Source organism: Gorilla gorilla, chromosome 20, assembly GCF_029281585.2.
Source record: "Gorilla gorilla gorilla isolate KB3781 chromosome 20, NHGRI_mGorGor1-v2.1_pri, whole genome shotgun sequence".
NCBI lineage: Eukaryota > Metazoa > Chordata > Mammalia > Primates > Hominidae > Gorilla > Gorilla gorilla.
Window position 1 is genome coordinate 46,369,900 of NC_073244.2, and position 6,403 is coordinate 46,376,302.

The following is a 6,403-nucleotide window of genomic DNA, read 5'->3' on the forward strand; positions in this document are numbered from 1 at the left end:
CAGCCTGCCATCCCACCGTCTACAGAACGATGACAGAATTTCTCCTTGCCCTCGGCTGAGCCTGGTATGCAGGCAAGGGCCCAGGGATTTTAGCCTTGAACCCAGGGCCAGTGGCCATTAAGTTGCTCCCACTCTGAGCTGGTAGCTGCGAGCTGGGTCTGGTTTGACTTATGGATGATTTCACATAAAAATCCTCATGCTGGTTTTTGCCGCAGTCAGATCAGCTGACAGCACCAGGCTTGCACTTGTACGTGGACATGACTTGCTGAAAGGGAGGGTCCTGTGCACTGGCCGCAGTCCCCACCACTCCCTATTGTCCCACACATGGCCGGCTTCCTGCACTGAGATTACCTCCTGGTCCCTGCAGCTTGGAGTGCAAGCCACAGATCTAGGTCTCACCAGCCTGTGTTGGTTTCACCCCCATCTCTCACATTCATGCTGCAATTTGCAGCGTCAGCCTTTATACATCACTACATTCAGTTCAAGAAACATTAATTAAGCACCAGCTGTATACTGAGCACTTTCTAGAGGCTCAGGCTATCCTGAGAAGGGTCTCCTAGGACAGCTCTGTGACGATGAGAACACTGAGACTTAGAGAAGTTAGGTGATTTTCCCAGGATCCCAGAGCTCGGAAACGGTGTGTCCAGGCCATGGGGTTGATTCTTCTGATTCAAATGCACTCTTTCTTTTCTTTTCCCTTCCTCCCTCTCTCTGTCTCTCTTTTTTATTTTTGATGGAGTCTGTCTCTGTCACCCAGGCTGGAGTGCAGTGGTGCAATCTCGGCTCACTGCAACCTCCGCCTCCTGGGTTCAAGTGACTCTCCTGCCTCAGCCTCCCAAGTAGTTGAGATCACAGGCACTCGCCACCATGCCCGGCTAATTTTTGTATCAAATGCACTTTTTCTATAATACCTGTCAGGAAGTTAAAAAGGGCCAGAGTGTCTGGTGTAAATGGGATTAATAACTAACAGTTGTTGAACGCTTTCTATGATTCTACCCAGTTTGCATTAATTAATCTCCATTAACCTCATTTACCTTCCCTAATAACTATGACAATGGTTCTCAAAGTGTGGTCCCTAGGCAGCAGCATCAGCAGCACCCAGGAACTTGCTAAAAAGGCAAATTTTCAGCCCCCACCTTAGACTTCAGGAATCAAAAACCCTGGGGTGGGGCCCAGGAATCTGTGTTTTGAGAAGTCCTTGGTGGATTCTGATGCACGTGCACGTTTGAGAACAAGCAGCTGAAGCATGGAGAAGTTACATCAGTTCTGTGGTCCCCAGTTGTTAGCAGTGGAGCCCAGATTTGAGCCCCGACCACTGGCTCCGGAGGCCACACTCTGACGCTGTGCTACACGCCATCTTGGTGAGAACCAACAGCTGCTCACAGAGCCCGGGTGCTGGAGGAGCAGTAAGGTTAAGCTGTGGGCTGCGGGCAGTGAGGGCAGGGTTTCCTAGACGGCAGCTCTCCCTGATTTTTTTTTTGTTTTTTTTTTTTTTTTTTTTTTTTGAGATGGAGTCTCACTCTGTCATCCAGTCTGGAATGCAGTGGCACGATCTTGGCTCACTGCAACCTCTGCCTCCCAGGTTCAAGCACTTCTTCTGCCTCAGCCTCCCAAGTAGCTGGGACTACAGGCATGTGCCACCACACACAGCTAATTTTTGTATTTTTAGTAGAGACGGGGTTTCACCATTGTTGGCCAGGCTGGTCTCGAACTCCTGACCTCAAGTGATGCACCCAACTCACCCTCCCAAAGTGCTGGGATTGCAGGCATGAGCCACTGTGCCCGGCCTCTCCCTGCATTTTGAAGAAGGCAGAGGACACAGCACAGAGACCAAAATAAAGGCCTAGAGGCAGGAATAAACAAACCAGGTCGGGAGGGGAGGTGACATGGGGCTGCTTGGCTGGGATGGGAAGTCCACATGCAGGAGGAAAGGAGACGTGTGGGGGGCCGGGCTGTGGGAAGGGAAACCCTCCGTGGGGCCTGTCCAAGCTGGCAGGGTGCATGCCCTTTCTTCACGGAGCTCACAGTCTTGCAGGGACAAGGACATGAAAGAATCTCATGCACAATATCAAACTGCAACTGTGACACCGGCTTCCAAGGAGAAGCTCAGAGTTTTTACAGCAGGGGTCCCCAGTGCTGTACTGCACACCCTGATACTGGTCTGTGGCCTGTTAGGGACTGGGCTGCACAGCAGGAGGTGAGCAGCCAGCAAGCAAGCATGACCACCTGAGTCCCGCCTCCTGTCAGATCAGCAGCGGCTTTAGATTCTCATAGCAGCACCATCCTTATCGTGAACTGTGCATGCAAAGGATCTAGGTTGTGCACTCACAGATGGTGCCTGATGAACTGTCACTGTCTCCCATCACCCCCGGATGGGAACGTCTAGTTGCAGGGAAACAAGCTCAGGGCTCCCACTGATTCTACATGATGGTGAGTTGTATACTTACTTCATTATATATCACAATGTAATAATAATAGAAATAAAGTGCAGAATAAATGTAATGTGCTTGAATCATCCCCAGCTCCCTCCCAACTCTCAGGCCCATGGAAAAATTGTCTTCCATGAAACCGATCCCTGGTGCCAAAAAGGTTGGGGACCGCTGTTTTACAGCATAGAATCTAAGTGTGACTTAAGGTCGCAGGGGGCAGGGGAGGCTTCCCTATGGAAGGAAACTCACACATGTGTGAAGGCCCCAAGTGGGAACATGTTTAGCAAAATTCCAGGAGCTGAAGCAAGGCCAGAGAGGCATCGGATGGGGCTGGGGGTACACAGGGGCCTCTCAGCAGCCGGGAGGGAAGCCTCTTCCAGATCCCCTGCATACATGCTCACCAGCCCTGCCCTGACACACCTGTCCCCTGACGACAGACTCTGGCTCCAGCAGGTCTGGCCTGGGAGGACTTCGCCCAGAGGAGCAGAACATTGTCAATAACCAGGGATCGGGGAGTAACCTCACGCTGCCCAAAGTGCAGCTTGAGGGCCCCAGGAGCCACTGTGACGCTACTGTGTCTGCTTCATTTAGTATGCGCCGGAACAACAGGAAACCAGAATGCCGCACCAGCTTTGGATGAGGCTAAGTCAAAATAAATAAATAAATAAATAAATAAATCAACTGAATTGATTTTAAAAATGTATTAAATAAACATGTTGCAGGTGGCTCCTGAGGGTTGTAGGCAAACCTCTAAAGTTTGGGAAACAATGAGGGAATTTGACACGAAGACCATCCTTAGGAGGGACCGGCACTCAGCCATGGCGAACGTGTAGGACCGAGCCAGGTGCGGTGGCTCATGCCTGTAATCCCAGCACTTTGGGAGGCTGAGGCTGGTGGATGGCTTCAGCCCAGGAGTTTGAGACCAGCCTCAGCAACATAGCGAGACCCTGTCTCTACAAAAAATACAAAAATTAGGCAGGTATGGTGGCATGCGCCTGTAGTCCTACCTACTCGGGAGGCTGAGGTGGGAGGATCATTTGAGCCCAGGAAATAGAGTTTGCAGTGAGCCGAGATTGAACCATTGCACTCCAGCCTCAGCAACAGAGTGAGACCCTGTCTCAAAAAACAAATAAACAAACAAGTAGGACCTGAACTCGAGTTCATTCTCTCAGATTTTCCCCACCCAGCTCCTGGACCCCACCAGAATTCAACACATGCTCACTGAGCACCTCTGTGTGCCAGGCCTATGCTGGGCCCCAGGGTCACAGCAGTGCCCAAAAAGAATCACTCTGTGACCTCCCAGAGCTGACATTCTGCAGAAGAGACAGACAACGATCAGAAAGACAAGCAAACACATGACCGCACATCTGACAGTGAAGGAACTGCAGAGGGGTGCAAGGTCAGGCTGTGCTGGGTCAGGCTGCCATTTCAGAAAGAGAAGTCATTTGACTTGAGACCAGAAGGAAGTAAGGGAGGGAGCTCTGTGGGTTCCTGGGGAATGTGGGTCCAGGGAAGGCCAAAATCAAGTGCAAAGGCCCCTGGCGAGAATGTACTTGTTACCTTCATGGAACAAGAAGGAAAGAAGCATGCTTGAGTGGAGTGATGGAGCCGGAGTGGTTGCCCAAGGAAGCTCGATTACACAGGGCCTTGTAGGCCACAGGCAGGACTGGGGCTTGTTTGTTTGTTTCTTTGTTTGTTTGTTTTGAGGCAGAGTCTCACTCTGTTGCCCAGGCTGGAGTGCAGTGGCACAATCTCAGCTCACTGCAGCCTCTGCCTCCCGGGTTCAAGCAATTTTCCTGCCTCAGCCTCCTGAGTAGCTGGGATTACAAGCATGTACCACCACGCCTGTCTAATTTTTATATTTTTAGTAGAAACGGTGTTTCACCATGTTGACCAGGTTGCTCTTAAACTTCTGACCTCAGGTGATCCACCCGCCTCAGCCTCCCAAAGTGCTGGGAGTACAGGTGTGAGCCACCCCGCCCAGCAATGGAATTTAATCCTAGGTTTTTTTTTTTGTTTTTTTTTTTTTGAGATGGAGTCTCGCTCTGTCACCAAGGCTAGAGTGCAGTGGCATGATCTCGGCTCATTACAACCTCCGCCTCCCGGGTTCAAGTGATTCTCCTGCCTCAGCCTCCCAAGTAGCTGGGATTACAGGCATGCACCACCAAGCCCAACTAATTTTTAATAGACACGGAGTTTCACCATGTTGGCCGGGCTGGTCTTGAACTCCTGACCTCAAGTTATCTGCCTGCCTCTGCCTGCCAAAGTGCTGGGATTACAAGTGTGAACCACTGTGCCCAGCCAGGACTTGGGCTTTCAAAGAGCGCGTTGAGAAGCCGCTGGAGAAGTGAGTTCGGAGGGGTGTGATGGAGGGCTTGAGGCTTCAGAGGCCCACTGGCAGCTGCGTGGACAGTGAGCACAGGCTATCAGTGGAGGCAGGGACAGGGCTTGGGAGGCCCTGGCCATTGTCCAAGAGAGAGGAAGTGGAGATGGGGAGAGGGGTGGGGTCAGGACCCATTTTGGAGGAGGAAGTGGTGGGACTCACTTGAAGAGTCAAAGGTGACTCCAGCAGCTTCCTTAAGAGGTCGAAGAAAGCGGGAGGGGCAGGTTCAGTGGAGAACGCAAGAGTGATCTACTCCGGCCGAGTTCAGGCCCAGGGAGGCCCTCAGGGACAGGGAAGGCAGATGGCACCCCCTCCCTGGGAAATGCCAAGCCGAGGAAGAGTCAGAACACATGACACAGTGACTCAGAGAGATGGGGGCAGACGCTGAGATGAGGGTTGGCCAGGCAGGAAGGAAGGTGAGAAGGTCTCATGGCCTCACGTGCCAGTAGGGCTGGGCCACCACGTGTGGGAGGGAGGACACCCAGGCACCGGGCCATGGTCATGACATGGGTCTCTTTGTCCCTCCCGGTCTGCCAACCTCCTGAGTCACTCCTGACGGAGATGACTGATCCATCCCTGGCCCGCCTCCCACCCTGTCCCTGGGACAGTGCCTGGGGCAGGCGGCTCCATTATCCTCCTTGATGAAAGAGCTCCCAGCCAGCACTGGCCACTCCAGAGCCTCCTCCCCAGGTGGGTGATCATGCAGGGCTGGGCTCTTGCGACTGGCCAGGGGTAGAGATGCACCGCACTGCCGGGAAGTGCTTTCTAGGAGTTCAAGACCAGCCTGGGCAACACAGCAGACATTGTATGTAGGAAAAAAAATGTTTAAAAATAAGCTGGGCACAGTGGTGCATGCCTGTCATCCCAGCTACTGAAGAGGCTGAAGCAGGAGGACCACTTGAGGCCAGGAGTTTGAATCTGCAGTGAGCTATGAGTGCACCACTGCATGCCAGCCTGGGCAACAGAGTAAGACTCAGTCGCTAAAAAAGGAAAAAAAAGATCGAATATGGTGCTCATGCCTGTAATCCCAGCACTTTGGGAGGCCAAGGTGGGCAGATCATCTAAGGTCAGGAGTTTAAGACCAGCCTGGCCAGCATGGAGAAACCCCATCTCTACTAAAAATATAAAAATTAGCCAGGCGTGGTGGTACGTGCCTGTAGTCCCAGCTACTCAGAAGGCTAAGGCAGGAGAATTGCTTGAACCTGGGAGGCGGAGGCTGCAGTGAGCTGAGATCGCACCATTGCACTCCAGCCTGGGCAACAGAGTGAGACTTGCTCTCAAAAAAAAAAAAAAATAGAAAGAAAAGAAAAAGGGGGAAAAAAAAGGAGAAGTAGGCAAGCCTCTTTCTTTCCCCACTCTTCTCGCTGTCAACTCCAGGCTGCTCGTTAAACAGGAGGTGACAACCTCAACCTCGCAAATTAAAAAAAAAATCTTTTAATTTTGAAATAATTATCACAGGAAGTTGCAAAGATAGAACAGAGAAGTCTGGCAGCAGCTGAGCCAAAGGCCCCTTCCCACCCTAGAGCTCGATCTGCCTGGGGAGCGGGAAGGAAATGACAGTTTAGTCCCAAAGGGCCTCTCTGTGAAGCTC